At 40.7% G+C, this 24,598-nt stretch overlaps 1 long non-coding RNA gene across 1 annotated transcript in view; it reads right to left on the reverse strand.

The window, feature by feature from the left end:
• LOC128315794 (uncharacterized) overlaps positions 1-24,138 on the reverse strand; it is a 35,096-nt gene extending 10,958 nt beyond the window's left edge. Inside the window, exons 1-2 of the long non-coding RNA XR_008298868.1 lie at positions 6,007-24,138; positions 4,176-4,334 (exon numbers count right to left, since the gene is read on the reverse strand). This is a non-coding gene — a long non-coding RNA (uncharacterized LOC128315794). The remainder of the gene's footprint in view (positions 1-4,175; positions 4,335-6,006) is intronic.
• Between the last annotated feature and the right edge of the window lie 460 nt (positions 24,139-24,598).

The raw sequence follows: 24,598 nt of genomic DNA on the forward strand, positions 1-24,598 counted from the left end.
GGCATATAAAAGGAGATCCAAAAGGTTGACTGTATCAAGAAAAATTTGTAAATGGGTACAACTTGAAAAGGTCCTACTGACTTTACAGGCCCAGGATTCTCATTCATAAAGGTTAAATTGACATTTTTGCTTGAACGCATTATTAAACAGTAGGAGCTAATGGGGGTTCACTTTTGTTTCCTAGACCTAAGTGTTGTCTCGCTCCCTCTGTTCAGAAATAACCACAGGGCTCTCTCACTCAGCAGTAATGCTGAGAGCATCCTCCCAGACTGGAAGGTTGAAAACTGTTGCCTCTGTGGTTCCTGAAGCTGGGATCAGACTAGAGCAATTGTGCAGTCAATTTGGCCCATCTTGAAGACTTTGGCTCTCAAATGGCAGGGCTGTGCAGACTAAACTAGAGGTTATTTTACAAGGACCATCAAAATCCTCATTTGCATGTGTGAAATTCCTGTGGAGAGGCTGGTTTTGAATCAGGCTGGTTGGGCCAGATTACAAGTTGAGTCGCTAGTGTGAATGTGAATAGCATCAGCTAGATCTCAGCCCCTTCCAGTCAGCCTTTCTCTTCTGGGGACCAAATCACTAGCCAGTTGTTTGAATTTCAACACAAGTGACCCCAACACCTGCCATTCACCTCCTAGCTAGCAGAGGACATCAAATTTTCTTAGAAAAAAAAATGGCCATTGGGCGCCTGGGTGGCTCAGTTGGTTGAGCGTCTGACTTCAGCTCAGGTCATGATCTCACAGTCTGTGAGTTCGAGCCCCACGTCGGGCTCTGTGCTGACAGCTCAGACCCTGGAGCCTGCTTCCGATTCCGTGTCTCCCTCTATCTTTCTGCCCCTCCCCCACTCGTGCTCTGTTTCTCTCTCTCTCTCTCAAAAATAAATAAAAACATTTAAAAAATTAAAAAAATAAAATAAAATGGTCATCACCAGCCACCACCACAATAATGATGTTCACTGAATACTTACATTGTGCTAAGTGCTTTACATGCATCATATACTCAGATCCTCACAGCACCCCTATGAAGTTTGGTATTACCATTGTATTACCGTTTCTCAGAGGAGAAAACTGAAGCTCAGAGAGATTAAGGATAACTCATCCCAGGTCACACAGGTAGAAAGCAGTAGATCTGAAGGCAGATAGTTTCACTTCCACATTTATGTCTTTTACCACTTTTGCCTGATGCTGTGTTGCTTCCTTCTAGTAGGCTGATTTCAGCTGGCAATGAATAGCAGCAATGGACGCTGGGATCAAAACCAAAAGGTTGTGTGATATGGAACAAATCATCAAGTTTGAATAGAACTCAGGTACTTGTGTCATTTTTGTCTCAAAACAGAGCTGTGTGAATCATAGGGAGCCATGCCACTTGCAGAGGGTAATTCTAGTTCTTAATCTGGACAGGACGGCACAGTATATGCTCCATTCCTCTATCTCCCAGTAGCAACTAACTCTCTTGATTCCACAGTTTTGTTTTGTTTGCTCCCTCTGGGGCAGCTCTGGGATTCAGAACTTTCTCTATAGAGGCTTGAGGAAAAGAAAACCTATAAACAAAGTCCTAAATTCGAGCTGTGGAGGGCATGTGCCTATCTATGCGATTGCAGCTGCAGAGACCATCCCTCAGCGTCACTTTCAGGGTACAGAGCTAGGGAGCATGAGGAAAATGGGGCCACTTATTCTTCAGCTTAGAGATTCTTCTGAACCATCAGAAAACACTTGCTTTGAGAGGGAGGTGTGTGACTACAGGTCCCTGATGTCCCTTCCAGGGAACAACGCGGCACAGTACTTACAAATTTCCCAGCCCTCCATCCCTCCAGAACATCCTCCGCACATGGAGGGGGGGTGTCCTATACTCATCACCTGGACAGCAGTCTGGCAACCACTGGCCAAAGTGGTTTATAACATCTGGATAACTGTTTCCAGATGTGGCCTTCCCCTGAAATACTTGATTAAAAGTTTCACACTCAGCATCTGGAAATAACTGACATATGCACAGAGAGTTCCTATCATCTGCACCCAGAGTAAAGCAGTAGGGCCACTCCAGAAGATGAGAGGATGTTCAGAGCAAGCCCAAGAAAACTGTGAGATGGTGTATCTGTTGGGTCCTCATTGAAGTCAAGCAAATGGAGCCGAGTCCGGAGGCAGTAAAATGGACTGGCAGAGCTAGGGTTTGGAGTCAGAGAGATCCACATTCAAACACCAACTCCACCAATCACGAGCAAGGTCTTCAGCAAAGACTTTAACCTCTCAGAGCCTCAGATTTCTCCTCTGTAAAATGGGAATGCAACAATCCTCAGGGGAAGATTGTGACATGCCTGGCACATAGCAGGCACTCAATAAATGGTAGTTTCTGTTTTCCTTCTTACTAGTTAAGTCTATAAACACAATTCACTGTTATGCTTATTACATAACTGAATAAAACACTTAGGATTAGAAGTTCCTTTTTCACTGTTTATACGGAACATTAACATTTTTCAAGCACAAGTAATAGCAGCAGATGTTTATAATGTGCCCTTTTGAGGAGGAGCTCAATTTCACATCAAAACTTGTAAATCTCTGAATTTGTCTCAAAAAGCAAATTCAGACCAATCCGGAACCCAGATTAAAATTTTGGGGTCCTTCATGTCTTCTGGAGTTAGACATCTGGATGTTACAGAGAAAAGGGAGTCCGGCTACACGAGAGTTAAGATTCACCAAATCTGTGAAGGGGTTGGACAAATGATCCTCATATAACAGGTGCAGGGAGGTTAAGTGACATTATATGTGTTGGGTTGAAGATTTATTCCAAATGAGTAAGCTAATTTTATTCACTCTATAGAATCTTCCCCCCTCCTTTACTTTGAAAGTCATTATCAATGGCTATAATGTATGGAGCATCTGTAATACACCAGGGCCGTGATAGGCACCTTTCCTACACCATTTCCATGTGATCTTTATTACAACCGGCCTGTAAAGCAGGCATCGTTATCATCCCCATTTTTCAGGTGGGGAAATTGTAGCTCAAGGAACTTAAATAGTTTACCACAAATCACAAAGCCAACCAGCAGCAGACCTGGAATTTGAACCCGTCGGTCTAACTCCAAAGGCATCTGCCAACAGCTTTGAAACAACAACTTCAACTTACCATGGAGTGAGCAAAGGGCTAGTGAAAATGACTTTTCCGCTCATCGCCTCAAGTCACCATGACAATTAACCTGTGGCATCCCCGGTTTGCCGTGTCCACAACCTGGACCGTGTCCACAGCTCCTTATGGTTGCTAGAACACCTTTTTTATTTTTCGGGTCCAGATTGCTGGACAGGTGTTCAATACAATAGCTCCTTTTCTCCCCATCTGCGTCTCTGTGCGCGAGGCCCCGATCTGTCACTGGTGGCTGCTCCCCACATGTGCTCACGGCCCCGCTGATGAGAAATGGCAGAAGCAGGTATTAAAGGTGGAGGTTCTGGCTTATTGCTCTGAATGTATTAAAAACCATTCCCAGACTCCACATAAAGAGTTTTACACACACAGCACATATGATATAAGGGAGACAGAGAAGCAGACGTGGGGATAACCACAGTGAGACAAGTAACCACAACACAAGTCTGGAGAGACGGGCCTAAGGAAAGCTACTTTCACAGACCGGGTGATGGATCGTCTCCTCAGCAGACAGACAGCTAGAGGTACTTATTTTTATAAAAAGTTGACAGAAAGAACTCCAGACATCCAGGCCTGCTCTCTTCCTATTCTTGTGTCCAGAGCTGACTCAGCCTCTCTGTTTCCCTTTGCAGCATGGTGAGTTATTCCATGCACTCGTGCTAATTCTTCACAGCCCGCTCTCTCTCTTCTCACAGGTCGTTGAAATGTCTACTTGTCTGGGTTAGAACTTGGGTGGATGCTGAATTGCCTTCTGTAGCCCTCCCCAGGGATGAATTTCTCATACCTAGGGTATTGTTGGTGGGGAAAATTCTTTCAATTTAAAGGCCCTTGAGATGGTTATCCAAAGAATTTATTTTACTAGGCTCTTGAAGACGATACTTACCATTTATTGAGTACACAGTAAGTGCCAGGTAATTTCCATAAGCTATCACATTTAACCCTCATAAAAATCACATAAGGTAGGTATTAGCCCCATTGTACAGATCAATAGCAGATAGGACACATACAATAAATGGAAGGGAAGATAAAACCATATGGTGTACCGATTTCCGCAGAGCTTCTTTAGTATTGGAGAGGTAGGTGATACAGTGAAAGGAGCTGCGCCTGGGCCAGGAGACCTGAATTCTTGTCCTGGCATCAACACTAGCCAGATCTGGATGTGGGCAAGACACCGGAGCTCTGTGCACCTCTGTTTATCTAATCTAAAAAAAAAAAAAAAAAAAAAAAAGTAGTTGGTTGGACTAGGCAATTTCTATATATATGGCCTCTTTCTCTAATTTTCTTTCTTTTCCTTTTTAAAAATTTATTTATTTAGGGGCGCCTGGGTGGCTCAAGCGTCCTACTTGATCTCGCAGTTCGTGGTTTTGGGCCCCGCATAGGTCTCTGTACTGACAGCTTGGAGCCTGGAGCCTGCTTCAGATTCTGTGTCTCTCTCTCTCTCCTCCCCTCCCCAGCTCACGGTCTGTCTCTCTCTCTCAAAAAATAAATAAACATTAAGAAAAAATTTTTTTAATTTATTTATTTAAATTCAGGTTAGTTTGGGGCGCCTGGGTGGCTCAGTCGGTTAGGCATCTAACTTCTGCTCAGGTCATGATCTCACAGCTCATGATTTCGAGAGCTCCGTGTCAGGCTCTGTGCTGACAGCTCAGAGCCTGGAGCCTGCCTCGAATTCTGTCTCCCCCTCTCTCTGTCTCTGCCCCACCCCCACTCACGTTCTGCCTCTCTCTCCTTCAAAAATAAACATTAAAAAAAAAAACACCAAATAAATAAATAAATAAGTAAATTCAAGTTAGTTAACACACAGGGTAGTATTGGTTTCGGGAGTACAATTCATCATCGCCATACAACACCCAGCACTCATCCCAGCATGTGCCCTCCTTAATGCCCATCACCCATTTAGCTCATGTCCCCACCTACCTGCCCTCCAGTAACCCTCAGTTTTTTCTGTGTATTTAAGAGTCTCTTATGGTTTGCGTCCCTCTCTATTTTTATTTTATTTTTCCTTCCCTTTCCCTATGTTCATCTGTTTTGTTTCTTAAATTCCACATATGAGTGAAATCATATGCTATTTGTCTTTCTCTGACTGACTTGTTTAGCATAATATGCTCTAGTTTCATCCTCTTCCTCTAACTTTCTATGACTATGAGCTATTTTCATACTGTAGTTAATGTTAATAATGTCAGACTCTCCATGAATAAAGTCCTAGAATAAAACTAGTCCATCAGCACTGAATTGATGTCTTTCATCATCGAGCTCTGGAAAACATCCCATCCAAGCCACATCTAGATTATGATTTAGCAAGCCATAGATTTTTAAATGCTTTTTCTTAAAAGTTTTTATTTATTTTTGAGAGAGAGAGTGCACAAGTGGGTAAGGGGCAGGGTGGTGGTGGGGGACAGAGGATCCAAAGTGGGCTCCTCTGCCAGCAGAAAGCCAGGCTCGGGGCTCGAACTCGTGAGAGATCATGACCTGAGTCAAAGTCATATGCTTAACTGAGTGGGCCACCCAGACACCCCTAGCATGCCATAGATTTTAAAGACAAACTGAAGCAGAACTTCAAGTCCTGTGGCATAATCACAGAAGCAGTTGTTTTTCTACCTTGGATCTGAGAAGTTTCCTTACAAAAGAATAGGTGTTTGGTATTCTGATTATCTACTTCTATATAATAAACCTCCCCCAAAACTTAGTGATTTACAACTATTTAATATTTTCTTTCATGGTTCTGGGTGTTTTAGGGCTCAGCTGGGTGGTTCTCTTTTGGAGTCCCTCAAATTCATTCCGTTGAATCAAGGCAAAAGTTGGAGTCTTCTAAACGTTTTTTCACTCATACATCTGACATGTGGACTGGGATGGCTGTGGGCTTATTGGTCATACCTCTATCCATGTGGCTTCTCCATGTGGCTACTTTGGGCTTCCTTGGGCTTCTTCACAGCATGGTAGTCTTGAGGTAGTCAGATTTCTTCTATCATTGAGGCTGGATTCCCCCAGAGTGAGCATTCCAAGAGAGCTAGGCAGAAGCTATAAGCTTTCTCATGACTCAGCCTCACTTCTGTATTCTATTCGTCACAGCATTCACCAATCGGCTCGAATTCAAAGAAATGGAAGCATAGATTCTACTGCTCATGGGGAAAATGGTTTGTACATACAGGAAGGAATTGATGGCAGCCATCCTAAAGACAAGTTACTCTACTTGGCCTATCTCAGAGCAAAATGAACTATGGGTAAAAGTCAGCCTCTCTCTCTCTCATACTCTCTCTCTCACACACACACACAAACAGGTTGAACACCACAAAGAAGAGTAATTGGTGGAAAGCACGCTTCCGTTTCTGTGAGACAACATTAAGCTTTGTCATTCTGGAAAAGGGAGAGCAATTTAATCGAGGAAATGTCTTCAGAAGAAACATCAAGGCATGTTAGTGATCTAGTTAAGTCTGCCAGGACGGATATTGATATCCCAGTAATCTTAAGACAAATCCAGATGTCCATTTGTGATCATCCTTAAGTGAAGGTGAAACCAGAGGGATGAAGTCGCCAGACACAGTCCCAGACATCTACACGGATAAGCAGCCTGATGTGTGGCAGTTTTGACGGGCAGGCTTAAGAACACTAAGAAACAAACTGAGGATCTGGACAATATCGCTATCAGGAAAGCATATCATAAGCCCCAGAATGCGACATTGTCCCAAGAAAAACAGCAACCCAAAGGCCAACTAAAAAAATAAACATGCTGGAGTAGACAAGCAGGTCAGATATGACAGTGGTGGTGAGCAGAGAAAAGTCTGGAGAGAATGTAGGAACCCGAAGAGGATGGCATAAGAACTGGAACTGCAGACCCCTAAAGGGCTGATATTATCTGTAAAAGAAAATATCTGCAGCTCCCGGGGAAGAAAAGAGACTTTGGGAGCCATCAGGGAAGCAGCACAGTGATCCTTTAGGTTATGGATGCCAGAACAAAGCTAGAATTACTGTGGCTTGGAAGGTGAACCTAAAAGCCCCCAAAAGAAGCATTTCTTTTTCTTCATGACTCAGAGAGAGTCAGGAATGAATTCCCTAGACATGAAATTTAAGAGGTTTCTGGCCTGTATCTGGAATATTTAGGAGTTGTCAGCCTTACAATCTGATGGGCACTGCAAGAAGCTCTGGGAGTCTGAGGGGCAACGAGATGGAACAGAAAGTTGTTTTCCTCTCTGGCTCTGCCTCCAGAGGGCAACAGGGGCTTGTTCTTTAAATAGTGGGACTTTTAACAGCAGAGGGCTCCAACAGGTCAATTGCAATCTACCAGCTGACAGAGGGCACTAACTGGACCAGTCTTCAGGTTATAGCACTCAGTTACACCCACCCCTCTGGTTCTTTAAAGAACTGTCCTGCAGTTCTGGCAAGCATAAAAATCTGTAAGTCTTTTGAACTCATAATCTCACTTCTGGGAATTGAATGTAACCAAACCATCCACAAGCAAAATATATGTGCATAAAGATGTTCACAGCAGCGTTGTTTATAAGTAGAATAACTCAGGGCTTCTCAGACCCTGATGTACATCAGTTGGAGACCTTCTGACAAGGCAGATTCAGTAGGTCTGGGGTGAACTTGCAACTCTGCATTTCTAACCAACTCTCAGTTGATACCTATGCCATCAGCCCACAGGCCCTACTGAATAGCAAGGGCTTACATTAATTTTTTTAACGTTTATTTATTTTTGAGAGAGAGAGATAGAGTGTGAGTGGGAGAAGGATAGAAAGAGAGGGAGACACAGAATCTGAAGCAGGCTTCAGGCTCTGAGCTGTCAGCACAGAGCCCGATGCAGGGCTCGAACCCACAAACTATGAGATCATGACCACGCTTAACTGACTGAGCCACCCAGGCACCCTGCAAGGGCTTACTTTATATGCAGCTGAAAAACTACAGGGCAAGACATAACTAAATAAATGGTAAGTACATCTCTTTGGAATACCAAGCTAAATGTTAAAATAATATTCAAAACTAGCAATGTGAAAAAGTATTTACGACCTAACATTAAGAGAAAAACACAGGATACAAAACCACGTACACATAAGGATTGCAATTGTAAAAAAAGAAATATGGGAAACACTGGAAGAAATCCAAAATTATTTACTGAGTGGTTGTTTTAGGACTGTGCAATTATGTTTTTCCCCCAGGTTTTCAAACTTTTTGTTGTGTTGCTACATTAGTTTCATAGGCGAAAAATGCTGGTAAAGAGTGGTATATTAAGGAGAGTGATCATACATCCTGTTTTGCTGGAATAGTCCTAGGTGTGTTAGCCCTACAGAATTATCAATGGGGGTCCGTTCAGTCTCAGAAGTGCCTCCTATAGTTGATGTGATCACATTAGATGTAGGACACACCTGGAGGCAGCTTGTGTGCTTTCTCTGTTACTCCAAAGAATTCGAAAAGCTGAACTGAAACGCCTAGAAGGAGAGGGCAGTGGAGGTCAGGAAGGTCTCTGCTGTGCACATTCATTTTTTTTTTAATAGATTTATTTTTTAGATCAGTTTTAGCTTCACAGCAAAATTGAGCATAAGGTACAGAGATTTTTCATATACAACCTGCCTGTCCCCCACCCACCTCCACCCATTATCACCATCCCCCTCCAGGGTGGCACATTGTTACAACTGATGAATCTCCACTGACCCATCCTAATCACCAAAGACCATAGTTAACATGACAGTTCACTCTTGGTGTTGTACATTCTGTGCATGTGGACAAATACATAATGACATGTATCCACCATTATGGTATCATGAAGAATAGTTTCACTACCCTAAAACTCCTCTTGCACATTTTTTAAAGGTATATTTTGATAATGATATAAGACCTCAACAATATACATATAGGAAATGCCTTGCTACAACCATGAAAGCTAGAAATTCTGCAACAACGGGCCAGAGGAAGTCAGATAAACGTTTGCTGAGCTTAAAATTCTCCTTAGTTATCCCTGTTTGACCTTTTCTCCTTACTGCCCACCAGGAGTCACTTCATAAAATGATGTCTTACATGTCTTGGGGCAATGCATTTTTTTCTTGCTGCTGCTGATTCTCTAAGGAGGTAGAGTTAATATTTTAAAATGCTGATTATTCACTTTGATTCCTTTTTGCTGCTTTTGCTAACATGTGAAATTTTTAGAGCCAGACTTTTTCAGTGCCGACTTAAACCCTATAATCTATTACTTCTTTTACTTCATGCCTTATCATAAACCTGAGTCAAACTAATGCTACCACTTAAATTTTAAAAATAGTATTGGGTCACCTGGGTGCCTCAGTCGGTTAAGTGTCCGACTTCGGCTTGGGTCACGATCTCACAGTTCGTTAATTCGAGCCCCATATCAGGCTCTGTGCTGACAGCTCAGAGCCTGATGCCTGCTTCAGAGTCTGTGTCTCCCTTTCTCTGCCCCTCCCCTGCTCACGCCCTGTCTCCCTCAAAAATAAATAAATATTAAAAATTATTTTTAAATATAAAAATAGTAGTATTTAGGAGAAAAACTTTAAAACAATTGAATTAACTAAAACAAACCAAATTTGTTTACAGCGATTTCTAAGGTACTATTCCTATTTCATTGACTTGGAATTTTATTATTAAATATTGCTTTTAAAAAAATGTCAGCCATGAACTGCAATTTGGAAAATATTTTATAAAATACAGCTTCTGCCATAACTATTTTACTCAAATTGAATTAAATTTGCAGTGCTATTTCTTTTGTCTTCTATGAAATTCATCAATTTTCTTTGTTCTTACAGAAATTAATATATATTTCTCACACACACCCTGGTGTGAAACACTTAAGTCCTAGGCCTGAAGTATTTGTTGTGCAGAGTCCTTGTCTGCTAGTGATTAGGTATGTGGGAGCCCAGAGAATGATGGCCTTTGTTCTTTTTTTCCTGCCATGTATATTCTATTTCACCTGGACAGAGCTAAACTGTATTATACGCCAAGGACAAATGACACCAGGTGAATGACAATAGATGATTCTAATTTGAGAACAGCTATTCAGAATGAGTATAAATTCTGATTGGTGGTGCTTTTAACAACAACAACAACAAAAATAAGAGCTTTTTGGGGTGGATATTGCACTTCACCTTTTAGGTCATTTTAAATAATAGTGAAAGAGAGCGAGAGGGAGAGACATGCCATAGTTTGCCATTCCAAAGAAATAAAGAAAGAGAGAGAGGGAGAAAGAATAGACAGAGTTGAAAAGCAATGCCTTCCTAAAGTATACATGCGAAAAAGAAACAAAATGAGTGAAATGGAATGTGAACAAAGTCAAGAAAAAAGCTAGACAAAATGCTTAGGGGACAAAGTGTAACCTAAAGAAAGGAAATCCTAGCTGGTGAGACTTCACTTGAAACAAGAAGATAAAAATCCTTTATACAATCAGCAAACAAAAGCAAGGAAATATAAATTCTCAAATCCCATGGAGAGCCTGGAAGGGAAGTCAGCGAGACAATTGAGAGCGGGCAGTTGAGAGGATAAATCATTTCTTTACCTCACTCTACACAAAAAGAAGGTAACAGCCCAGGATGAGACGTATTTTCCAGCAGAAGAGTAGGGAATTGTTGAAATGCTTTTCCCTCACCACAAAAAGCTAAAAGAACACCCAATTCAAATGAAAAGGATTCTTGCAGAAAGACAAAATCCATTTCTACAGTGAACGTGGGTGAGAGTCTGTCTGTCCCCCTTTGGCATCACATGAAATGTTTGTTGCCTTACTGATAAAGGAAGACCAGTAAGGACAGTAGAATTCACTGGAGCAGTCTCACTTAAGGAAAGACTTTGGGATTTTCTTGGGGTGCAGTCCAAGTAATTAGAAAGTAGGATCATTAGAAACATTGAGACCAGCAGTTTCTCACCCATATACACAATTTTGAGACTAAAGTTATGATTGTTTAAAATAATCAAGGGTGCCTGGCTGGCTCAGTTGCAGGAGCATGTGACTCTTGATCCTGGGGTTGTAAGTTCGAGCCCCATGTTGGGTGTAGAGATTACTTAAAATCAATAAATACATACAATTTAAAAATAGAATAAAGTGAGTCAAAGTCATTTAAAAACATTTACTTAAATATCTCAGCATTTACTTAAAAACAACACACGCACACACACAGGAGCATGGAATCCAAGAGGCAGACATCCACCAAGGTCTTACAAACTTAAGAAAAAATTATTTGACGTGATACTGAAGCCAAACATATTTTATCTTGGCCAAAAAGTATTTAAAGTTCATTTATCATAAAACACACACACACACACACACACACACACACACACACACACACAATCCTACCAAACTGAGGAGGAGTTCAGCACATGTTCAGAAGGTTTATTTATTTTAATGGTTGGACAAACAGGTAACCCAAGCATGCAGCATCAATGAACCTTGTACACTAACTTTCCAGCACCACAGATATGGAGCACATCAAAAGCAAATATATGAATGACATTAATAACTAACTGGAGCATTATCATTGTCGGATTTTAGAACCATCAGTAGTTCTCGTCTCCAACATACTGGCCTCATTGTCCACCTGCAAAATGGACTCTGATAATACTGGCTTTTCCTTATCCTGACTTTTTAATTAAAATGTCTGTTCAAATCTATTTGTAAATGCTCCAAAAAAAGGTCTAGGCTTCTCTGAGAAGTAGTTTTGAAAATAACGAGGAGCTTGGTAATTCAATGCTAGTTAATTTGTATACAAACTTGAGCTTTGATAATATAGACAGAAGAGAGAGCTCAAAACAAAACAAAACAAAACAAAACAAAACAAAACAAAACAAGAGTGTCTTCCCGAGAAATCTTCTAGTTAGAAAGAAACCATCACGGAGTTTTCACAAACTATGAGGAATCTCACTGTTATCTTGATCTTCCTCTTTTTTTCTCTTAGTTTCTGATTTACACACATCCAACTTGGAAAAGAAAGATGCAGGAATTGTAAGTATGGACAGATACAATTTACATTTTCTCTCCCAGTCAGGGAGCAGTCAAGATGCTTTTGGAGCATGAAAAGAAGACCATCTCACTGACCGAGGGACAAATTGATAGTTAAAGCCTTTTGACATGTTTGAGCAGAAAGCTTAAAGATTATGGACAGAGACTTTCCTACTCTTTGAAGCACTATATGGTAATAGCCTTTTTTTCTAAATCAAAACAAGAAAAAATACAGTTGGTAAAACAGTGGTTAAAAACAACTTAAGTTGGGGCACATAGGTAGCTCATTTGGTTGAGTGACCGACCGACTCTTGGTTTCAGCACAGGTCATTATCTTCTGGTTTGTGAGTGCAAACCCCACATCAGGCTCTGCACTGACAGTGCAGAGCCTGCTTGGGATTCTCTCCTTCTCTCTCTGCCCCTCCCCTACTCATGCTCTCTTTCTCACCCTCTTAAAATAAATAGATAAACCTAAAAAATTAAAAAAAACCCCTGAAGTCTAGTATTTAATTGGCACCTAAGTGGTTATATTTGTTTCAGAATGTGTTTAGATTGTGTGAATATACATCTTACAAAAATGTCCTTTCTTGGGGCGCCTGGGTGGCTCAGTCAGTTGAGTGTCGGACTTAGGCTCAGGTCATGATCTCATAGTCATGAGTTCAAGTTTGGCATCAGGCTCACTGCTATCAGTGGGGAGCCTCTTTGGATCCTCTATCCCCCTCTTTCTCTGCCCCTCTCCCACTGGCGCTCCCTCTCAAAAATAAACATTAAAATAAAGTCCTTTCTTTATTCCTTTTATTCTTTTTTTTTTGATAGTGCTATTACTGCTCCCAAAATGGCCCTTTTATATATGATCAACAGAAACCAAAGTTAACTATTTATATTCATAATTATTTTATGAAGGCTTTTTGCCCAATCAATGTGGTTCTGGCTGGTAAACTAAATTTCTTAAAACTGCATGTTTCGCCTCATGTGTTTAGCTTTAACCTCCAATATGTTAGCCCATTTCATTCATCATGAAAACTTGTTAAAACAATAAAAAAAAATCCCTGTGCTTTTATGGCAAAAGAAAAAAAAAAAAGAAAAGAGACACTTAAAGCATAATTTCCTTTTTTCCTCTAGACAACAATTATTTTGTTAGGGAAAGCTTCTGTTAAACCAGGAAATCCTGTTACCACTGAAACTTGGTGCATGGTTTGTAGTGCCTCTCTTTTTTCAAAGCTATTTGCAATGAAAAAAACCCAGGCTAAAAAACAACCCTTAAGGTTTGTTTGTATGTTTAAAAGACCTAATTTGCTGGTATTCGTTTCTTCTTAGATAAATCACATTGACTTTTCAAATGCTGATTTTTCAGATGAACCTACGGGTCACTGGTCTGTAAGTAACTAGAAGGAACAGGCTGCCTCCAGGGACCGTGCTTTCCATTCATTACCCATCCAAACATTCCAATGAATCAGAGCAGGGCCTGGCCTCTAGCCCCCAACCTGCTTCATATATATCACATTTAATTTGGACCAATTACCTCTCTTCTCCTCTTCACCTTTGCTTGTTCTCCTTTTGGCTCTTCTCATTTTTCAAAATGAGAAGCTGTAGCATATACTTTGATAAGTAGGTATAAATAAAATTGCCTTTCAGTTTTAAAATTGCTTCCCAAAAGTACACGAAAGCCTTAATTGTGAAATGTCAAAAGGTCGCTGAGATGATGCTTCAGCAATTAAGAAAGAAAGAAAGAAAGAAAGAAAGAAAGAAAGAAAGAAAGAAAGAAAGAGAGAGAAAGAAAGAGAGAAAGAAAGAGAAAGAAAGAAAGGAAGAAAAAGGAAAGAAAGAAGGAAGAAAGAAATAAGAAAGAAAAACAAAAAATATGTAATAAAGTTAGACCTTATTAATCGGGAATTTGCAATAATCCAACCTGGTTGAGACTAGAGTTTATTTTTCTACTACTTAGAAATGTTTTACAGGGAACTAATACAGTGAAAAATTATAGCATTAAGTCTAAATTACTTAAGACAAAAAGTGTTTGGACATAACTGTTTAAAACCAAATGAGTATTGTTGTCTAACCAATAGAATTCATCCAGCATTTTCTTAGCAGCTAATGTGAGTCACTTTCTGATTTTGAAAGCAAGAGATCCACATAATTTTTTTAAAAATACATTAAATGAGATCTTAAAAAAATAACTCAGGATGTCTTCTCCTTTTGGGTTGTTCCAGATTAGAGATGTTTTACTGTTATTAGCTGTTTTATAGGCAAGAGGGAATCTAAAGCTAATATATTGTACAGCACCATTGCACCTTGATAGATATTATTTTTTAAATGACCTTAACTTGAAAGTATAATGTTCAGAACCAGAGAATTAACAGAAACCTCTGGGAGAACAAAAAGTTCTGCCTCTGTTTAAAGGTAATGAAACTCTTATGCTAACTCAGAAGGAAACCTGTTAGATGTTCAATTCATATCCTCCTCACTTTTACTTTGCATATATTTCTAAGAAGGTTGCATATCAATTCTTCTCACCCTTGAGAATTGAATTAACAAATGAGAAATGAGATGTTAGAAGCAGATTCACTGCCATCAGCATAAAGGAATACCCGATAGTCTTTAGAGTAAGGGAGGAATAGAAAAAAAAAGTACAAGAAATATTGCCTCAAAAAATAGTCCGGGGCACCTGGCTGGCTCAGTTGATAGAACATGCAGCTCTTGGTCTTGTTGTGACTTCGAACCCCATGTTGGGTGTAGAGATTACTTAAAAGTAAAATCTTTAAAACATATATTGAGTCTGACCACTTATTGTAAGGCAAATAGTTCAATATTTTCAGTAATATCTGACAATATGCCTCAATTTCAGCAGAACATTTGGAATGACAATCCTTAATAATGGCCCTGAGGCATTAAGAAAAGATATACCTTATTTACGAAGGCAAAATTAGTGTACTGTATGTCAGAATTACTCTATCCAAAATTGTTAAAAACAATTCTTTAAATTGAGAGGAAAGACCCACTTAAAGGAAGAAACATCATGTTCTCGAAGATGCCAGAAAAACGAGGCATCTCTGTGACTACCAGAATTGGAATACCCTAGAAAACAGTTGAGTAATCATCTCTAAGATACAGAGCAATAGCTACTACTTTCAATCCTCTACTGGCAGGAGAGAGGCAGCAGATATCACAAGCGTGTAGCTAGTTAGAACATCAGCTGTCTCTTTCACAATGCCATAGAAAAGACACAGATTTTGAAGTTAAATCTGTTTGGCCCCTGGTTCTGTCACCTACTAGTTGGATAATTTTGGACAAACTACTTCTTCAGCTTCAATTTTTTATCTGTAAATAGGGCTAATAATACCTACTTCCGCGAGCCGTTTTAAGTGCACAGTGCCAGATTCCTACGAAGAGCTTAGTCATGTACATTACTTGCCTGTCCTCTGGCTCTCAGGGACCAGCTTCTGGCCAGTTGCACAAAGAGTAGAAGTGAAGAATAGATGCAGGAAAGGGATGGCTTTTGCTCAATGGTGTTAAAGAGTTGACTTACAGTTGAAAAATTAGCAGTACATCTCCCTGCTATCACTGCAGCCTTCCAGAATGTGTTTCCTCACGTGTGATAGGAGCTTCTTTTCTCTCTGAGCTTCAAAGGAGTAAAAATGGTGAAGGATGGGAAAGCTGAGACATTTGGCAGTGCAGTTATTGTCCAACATATCTTGGGAATGACCATGAATCCCTCAATACCAAGTCATGATTCTAATGATTCATTCATTCATCAACAATTTAACTAACATTTATTATATGCCTGTCATATTCCCAGCACTGCATCAAGTACTAGGTATTCAAAGACACAGATCTTGCCCTCACACATGGTACAGCATCATGGACAGACACGTAAGTAAGTGTCCTAAAGCCCTGGCACCCAGAGTGTGGCCTGTGGACCGGCCTGTGGACCAGCAGCATCAGCAGTATCAGTATCACCTGGGAGCTTGTTAGAAATTCAGCATCCCAGGGCCCAGCCTAGGCTTACTGAATCAGAATCTGCCTTTTAACAAGATTACCAGGTGATTCACATGCACATTATAATTTGAAAGCACTGCTTTATTGTGTATGGCTGCTGGGATATATCTAGAATAAGGCTGGGGCACACAAAAGTCCATTTTGACTTTACGTGAATCAAGAAAGCTTCTACAGTAAAAATGATGTGTATTTGCTTGCTAGGGCTACCTTAAAGTACTACACACTGTGTGGCTTAATCAACAGAAATGTATCGTCTCAGAGTTCTAGAGGCTGGAAGTCCAAGATCAAGATCTTGGCAGTGTGGGTTCCTTCTGAGGTCTGTGAAAGAGAACTGGTTTCAGGCCTCTCTCTTTGCTTCTGATAGCCTCAATCATTCCTTGGCTTGGGGATGGCATTCTCCTAGTATCTTCACATCATCTTCCCTCTATGCAAGTGTATCTGTGTCCAGATTTACTCTTTTTAGAAGGATACCAGTGCTTTTGGATTGGGCCTACCCTATTGACTCCATCTTAACTTGATTGGTTACAAAAACACTATTTCCAAATAGAGTCACATTCACAGGTGCCAGGGATTAGGGCTTCAACAGCTTTTGGTGGGGACGCAATTCAATCCTGAAGGTGACTCCTGACATCCAAGTTGAAAGATGATTAGATTGTGAAGCAAACGGGGGGAAGAGCAGGGAGGGCATTTCAGGTGGTGGAGCCAGCATGAGTAAAGGCATAGGTGTGTGAAGCCATCTGCTAAGGAACTACATGTCCGTGACCATTGGTAAAGGACAGGTGCAAATGGGAGATGAGGTAAGAAAGTACATAGATCTTGAAATGCCTTCATAGAGTTGAACTTTTATTCTGTAGGCAATGGGAACCAACATAAAGGTTCCAACCTTTGGTGACACAGCCAGGTTTTCAGCTCCCTGGAAGCAGGGTGCAGAGTAGCCTGAGTTGGCCTTTGGATTTGAGTCACCAGTGATGAGGCCACTACTCTGGTCTTTAGTGAGAGATGATGAAGGTCTGAACTAGGGCAGCATGAAAGAGAACTGGGGGGAAATGAGAGTCATAAGGATGCTGATCCTGAAGCTGGTTGGAATCCTGGGTTTTTAACTCAGTCTGTTTATGTGAGGGATACCTAGCCTCGGGAACACAGTGGTCCTGGGATTCATGTTCCTTCAAGAAGAGAATGTTTGGCCCCAAGAGAAAGCAAGGTGAAGGATGTTTCCCCTTCCCACCCCCACTTCTGATAATCACCCTACAGGCATGTCACCAGACCTCTCCGCAATATTCAGACAAAGCTGCCACAGGAGAGACACTCACGACTCTCCTGGGATTCAGATCAAAGAACAAAGAGGAAGAACCTGGACTGAAAGGGAGTCTCTATCTAACCAGAAACTTTAGGAATCAATTTAGAACTTTATCTTCCCAAACCGCTGGAGGCGGGCCAGCTCTTAAAGAAGGGTATTAGAAGACAAACACCCAAGTATCAAATGGCTCAAATATCTGATAAACACGTGTGCTCCCCGAGAAGCTGGGCTGCTCTGGAAGCCCTGTCATGGGCCGGGAAGTTAGACTGTACTGTTGTGATCCATGTTCAATCTAAATTTTTGTAAGCCTGTGGTTCCCCACTGAATTACTTACTTAGCACCAGCATGGGCAGCCTTGGACTATATATAGTAATGCTCACTGGAAAGTGGTGCAGGAATCTCAACACTGCATGGTTCTCGTAGGGTCCCTTAAGTCAGCCAAAGCCCTCCCTTGGGGCGACTGACAATATAGATGGACTCTAAAGGCAACAGAGGGGGTGTGGAAGCTAGAAATGCAAAAGTTCTCATTGTCACACCCTCGTGGCTTAGAAATTTTTTCCGTAGAAGGCCAGATAGTAAATATTTCAGGTTTCATTGGCTACATACAGTCTCTATCCCATAGTCTCTGCTTTTACTTTTTTTTTTTTTTTAGCAACCCTTAAAAAAGGTAAAAATCATTTTTTGTCTGTGGGCTATCCAAAATCAGGCTGGAGGCTATAGTTTGCTGACCTTTGGCTTAGAGCAAGCCCATGATGTCATAGACAACAACAGATAAGCAGTCTGTTTTGCTTAATCGTTTGAAGACATTTTGGTTTTTCTTCACACCTCTTTCCACTATAGAATCTGATTAATTGGACTCTTGCAGTTAGCTGACTTGTTTGAGTGCTCTCCAAGATTTTAGGAGTAAGGCTCGTGCAGCCTGCCTTCTGATGAACATATCCTGAGATCTCAGGCCCACAGTGATTGATGTGCAGGAAGCAAATGGCCTCCTGTCTTCCACTGACTGCAATAAAGCCAGGGGCACTATTAAGGAAACAGCATCCCTACTGAGAAACAGAAGGGAAAGGCCTGGCTCTGAAATGGCACGACTTCACTTTCCCCAAACAGTCATGGGTTATACTTCCAATTAGTTCCAACCCTCACAGCATTCTGCCCAGCAACTCTTCGGGGAGCAGCTCTTGGCCAGCTCATACATGTCAGGTGTTACATTAGTAACCCACCTCATAGAATCAATACAACAGGCCTGGTGTTTGCTTTCTGACTCATGGACTTGATTTCTATGGAACTGCAGCATGGATTCCCAACAATGCCCAGTCTGTTCAAGGTACAGACTCTTTTAGGAGTGTCTGGTCTAAAGCAGAGTAGGAAAAAAGGGAATAATCTGAGAAGGAAGAAGTAAAAAAAAAAAAAAAAAAAAAAAAGAATCTCAATTTCAAACCCAAATCTCTATTTTAAGATAAGATGCAGATACAACCATGTACTTACATAGACACCATGGAACGAATTAAACTCGCTAGACTCCAGCATATATGCAAGACCATAACATGTGATATATAGCTATGGTTCTGGAAGCTAGTAGTATTTTTTTCTAGCAGCAGTGACAAAGAAGTTGATTAGAGTGTACATAAAGATAGCTGGATATTTGCCTGGTGATTTATGGAGTAAAAAAACACACATTGTGTACTGTGGGCAAAAAAAGGAAAAATTGCTTTGTTATCTTCTCCTTTCCTTCTTACCCCCAACTCTGCTTAGCAGTCAGCCCACAGTCAGTTTACAGTGGGCATCCTGGCAGTAATCAAAAGGGAAAAGGTATGTCTATCATTAGACTCTGTGTGAATTTTTTTGTCATGTGAGCCCAGACAAAGCCATTCTTGTCTTAGTAGGTCAGTCTGCTCCTGAGGTGTATACATGGGCATTTTGCCTGTGGGCCCCAGAATCCCCTCTAAGTGAGCTCACAGTTGTGTCGTCCAGAAATGTATCTGGTGAAAAAAGAGGACCTAATTCTCAGATAGTGCATTGCTGGCTTGCTGTATGTCCAGAATATTCTATTTATATAGGGTATTTGCAGAACTTAATGTAACTTGGAATATGATCACTAAAATTTCTAAAAAAAAAATGTACCTCTTATTTTAGATTTATATACCCATGTTTTAGATTCACATCCCCATGAACCACTATTGATTTGCACAGGTTGAAAACTGTCTACAAAAAATCAAAACTGACCAATATGGTAGGAATATATAACAGTACCAATGATGACAAGCAAATTGCTCTTTAAATTATATTCATTTAATAACTGAAAACACTGTACTATACACAGGGGATTTTACAAGTCATAACATTAAAAAAATTTTTTTACCATTTATTTTTGAGAGACAGAGTGAGATAGAGCACGAATCAGGGAGGGGCAGAGAGAGAGGGGGAACACAGAATCTGAAGCAGGCTCCAGGCTCTGAGCTGTCAGCACAGAGCCTGATGCGGGACTCGAACTCACAGACCATGAGATCATGACCGGAGCCAAAGTTGGATGTCCAAACAACTGAGCCACCCAGGTGCCCCACAAGTCATAGCATATTAACTGCTGTTTCCCAATGTGCCCTCCTACCTGTTCCATTTCCTTCTGAATGCATCAACCCAATGCCCTGCAAGTGCTAAGAAAGTACAGATTTTGAGCTATAATGCTGGGCTCTGCCACACACAGCTGACTTCTTAGAATAGTACTACCCACTGCCAAAACAAATGAACAGCATCTTTTTGTGGGACTATTGTCAGAAAAGCTCTAGTCTCACGTCTGCAAGTTTGATTGGTAACAGAAGCAAGACAAGGAAAAATATGTGATGCCTGCATTCTCCTTAATGGTGCTGTCTGTGCATTTGTTATTTCAGACTCAGCCTTCATATCCACCTTTGAATACGCAAAATGAATTGAGGGATGCCAGAGTTAATTAACACCAGCTTCACTTGATGGACAAGCTTTGTAAACAACGAGGATTCTAACTTCTCTAGACTTGAATTTGGGAGCCTGACAATTTCTATCCCTAGAGTTAGGAATCTGTATAAAGTATAAATAGATGAGTTTACTTGGCAAAAGATGGAATACAGATTCATAAGGATGCTTGCGCACCCACAGGCTACTAGATACAGGAGGATTTTCATTTTTGATGGCTAACAGTAATACCTCATTTAAGTTCAGAGTGACGCCCGGGCTTTCCCTCCATAGAGAGGGAAATCTATTGATCTATTAATCTATTTTACATCTTGAGTGGCTCTTCAGAAGTCCTAGATTGTAACTTCCTTTTGTTAAATTTTCTTCTACACACTTCTTCAAGAATAACTACTTTGATTGTTCTCAAAGTGACCATGCAGTCAGTTGGATGCAACAGAAGAAAGTTTACGGGGCGCTTGGGTGGCTCAAGTCGGTTAAGCGTCTGACTCTTGGTTTTAGCTCAGGTCATGATCTCATGGCCTCATGAGTTCGAGCCCTGCATCGGGTTCTGAGATGGCAGAGGGATTCTCTCTCTCTCCCTCTCTCTCTGCCCCTCTCCTACTTACACTGTCTCTATCTCTTTCAAAATAAATAAATGAACTTAAAAAAAAAGAAAGTTTAATTTTTTCCTTGTTATTGAAGCACTCAGCATCTTGCCCAAGACAAATTTTCTCCATGTTCTCCTTCAAGCTACTTACTTCACGGTTCCATACAGATCATTCCCTCACACAAACACATCCATGATGCCACAAAGTTACCCATCTCCTATTTGACACCTGGCATTTGAGGCTCAACACCTAGAAGTTACAAAAACCAGGTAGGTTATAATCTCTGAAATGAGAGTGGTCCCTGTGGATTTGCATTTGTCCAGAGGTTGAATGTCCAGGTTGCAACTCTTCTTTTGGCCGCTTGCCTTTGGCACTTTGCTGCCCATTCACTTCCCGCAGAGTCTGGGCAAGAGAAGTAAATGAAGTTTGAATTTGCATCTGCCAATTCTGTCCCTCCTTAGATATTGCCCGGTGAAGAACTTGGCCAGGAAGAAGATTAAAACTTCTAAATCACTGAAAAATATAAATTACCTATGGATTGCAGCCATTCATATACTAGGGACAAAAACAAATTTTACACCTTCTGTAAATGAGCAACTTATTCCAACAATTTAGGAGGAATATAGACAAGTCAGGATTGAAAGAAAATGAATCAGGAACCAGAATATGGAGAAAGCTGAGAAGTGTATTGCTGAATCTGAAAAAGGAAGGGCTCAATGCTGACTGTTTCCTAGTCTGTAATGTGAAGAACTCATAGTGGATGGCAGCTGCAGTTTTTTCCAGCTGTAACTTTCTTCAAATTCATGGCTACATATGAGATTGATCATTATTTGTTCCTATATAGAGTGGTTATTACAGGGAAAGAGCAGGACACTTAGGGCTGGACTATTTTGCTTTTCTTCTTCTTTCAGGATTCTGCTCTAAGGTTGCCAAAGATACTCTAATAGCCATTGTGAATCCACCAACCTCTACAACATATCATAGCACTTACTATGTTCCAGGCACTATTCTGGGAACCCAGGATACAAAGATGAATAAGACCCAGGTTCTGCCACCTGGGAGGCCAGAATCTGGTGAAAAAGATAAATGTAAAAATCATCCCAGTATAACATAATAACTGCTTCGCTAAAGATGATGTATGAAGTGTTATGAGTTGCATCAAAGAACAAATACCACTAAGAGGAATCTAAAAAATTTCTCCTGACATTTTTATCGGGTCTTAAGGGACAAGGTGAGGGTGTTTCAGGCAAAGGAAAGGATGGGAGGGCATTCCTGAAAAAGTGATGAGTGAGGAACGAGGAGGAAAAGGATTAGTTTTTGTGGCCAACATGGTATGAGAAGAGGACAAGGAGAGCAAAGTGACTGGAGATGAGACTGGAAACCTTGGTTTTAAGAGTTTAAAGTATCCTGGGGCGCCTGAGTGGCTCAGTCAGTTGAGCGTCCGACTTCAGTTCAGGTCATGATCTCGTGGTTCATGAGTTCTGTGCTGATAGCTCAGAGTCTGGAGCCTCCTTCAGATTCTGTGTCTCCCTCTCTCTCCGCCCTTCCCCCACTCTTGCTCTCTCTCTCAAATATAAATAAACATTAAAAAAAAAAAAAAAAGAGGGGCACCCGGGTGGCTCAGTCGGTTAAGTGTCCAACTCTTGGTTTCAGCTCAGGTCATGATGTCACGGCCTCATGAGTTTGAGCCCTCATCGGGCTCTGTGCTGACTGGTAGGGATCCTGCTTGGGATTCTGTCTCCCTCTCTCTCTGCCCTTCCCCTGCTTGCTCTCTCTCTCTCTTTCAAAAATAAATAAATTAACATTAAAAAATTGTTTTAAAAAGAGTTTAAACTATCTTGTATAGCTTACTAATTAATTTAAATGTCATCTTTAAGGCAGTGGTTCTTGACTGGTAGAAAATAGTTACTACAAGGAGTCCAAGAATCCACTATTCATTGACTTTGATGGGATATGTCTTATATTTCTGAATACATATCATTGGCCAATATATATCTGTGCTATATTTATTAATAACAAAATAAACTTAAAATTGTTGCTAAATTTGAAGTAGCTTTTGGTTTGTGTTATTTCTCACTTAACAGGCACTAAGGGTATAGCTCTCACATGGGCATCTACAACGTGTTTCGATGTGAAAAAGACTCCATGTGAGAAGGACCTGGAACTACTGTTTTAAGTATAGGAAACAATAACAAATTTTCAATCAGTAATGTGGAATAATTTGCATCACTTATGTTGGAATGAATGTAGTTTAGAATGGCCGCTCTAGGGGCGCCTGGGTGGCTCAGTCAATTGAGCAGCCGACTCTTGATTTTGGCTCAGGTCATGATCCCAGGTCATGGGATCGAGCCCCATGTCCGGCTCTGTGCTGAGCATGAAGCATGCTTAAGGTTTTGTCACTCTCTCTGCCCCTCCCCCACTCTGTGTGCATGTGCTTTCTAAACAACAAACAAATAAATAAAATATTAAAAATATATATCGTTCTAAATATATAATGATCACTCTAAAAGGTATTTAAATATTCACTATGGAGGGTGCTTCAATTCGGGCAAAAACTGTCTTTGATATGAAAGATGATCTTCATCTTTAGACGAGGAAGATGAAATTTAGAGGCTATAAGCAACTTGCTCGAAGCCATACGATTAAAAGTAATAACAAAGTCAAAACAAATACTTATGTTGCTCTTGCCACATATGCTCTGGCTCCCAGTGAAGAAACATACAAAACTGAATTGATACAGCCCTTACAGTTTTATGCCCTTCAAACTGAACCGCCCACAAAACCAACCCTTTCATGTTTTTCAGAGTATCTCCTTAATACAATCCCCACACATTTGACCAACACATTTTCCTCTTTGAGTAGCCGATTTCCTACCACTGCATTATTCTCGGCACATAATTACTGATCCTAGCTCAAATATGACCTCTTCCACAAGCCTGTGTGCTCAATTCTACCATTAAATCTCAAGTTGCAACTAAGGTGGGATCTAGGTCACATGCTTACAACCTATCTGCTGAGGAGATTAAGAGAAACAGGTTAGTTAGGTTAGCTTTATAGTGCCTATAATATAGGACTAGCTGGAATGGAGATTGGATGGATGTTGAAGTAGACAATCTTGAGTTTCTTCCACAAATTGATGGTTTCCCTGCAACTCAGCACATCTCAAATGAAAATGACATTTTCTTATGAGATTTCCAACCCTCCCCTTTCTTTATAGAGGCAATACCATATTTTTATCCACCAGAACACCAAAAAATTTAAAACCAGCTCTTCTCTCTCTCTTCATTGGCCATCCAGTTTTTTACAAAGACATAAAGTTTCCTTTGACAGGAACTGCTTTGTGGATAGACACGTTCTGCGCCATTCCTGGTGTCCCTATCCTATCAAGAGTCTCACTGCCTCAGGCTTGAGTGTGGCAGCTACCTCCCAGCCTGTCTACATGCCTCCAAGCTCAAACTCTTCCAAAACATGGTTCTGTAACGTCCTCCTAAAACATGGCTCTCATGATCTCAACTCCTGGTCAAAATTATTCACACAGAGTAAAACATGTGGTGTTTGATTAATAATTCCTAATATAACTTTTTCCATAAGCTAACATATCCATGGGTGGAGAAAAACTCAAAACCAAGATTGACAATATATTTCTAAAATCTGGGAGGGAATTCTGCTAAATGCAAAATCTTTGAAACTGAATTGAGAAATTCTGTG

The sequence above is a fragment of the Acinonyx jubatus genome, chromosome A1 (genome assembly GCF_027475565.1).
Source record: "Acinonyx jubatus isolate Ajub_Pintada_27869175 chromosome A1, VMU_Ajub_asm_v1.0, whole genome shotgun sequence".
Taxonomy (NCBI): Eukaryota; Metazoa; Chordata; class Mammalia; order Carnivora; family Felidae; genus Acinonyx; species Acinonyx jubatus.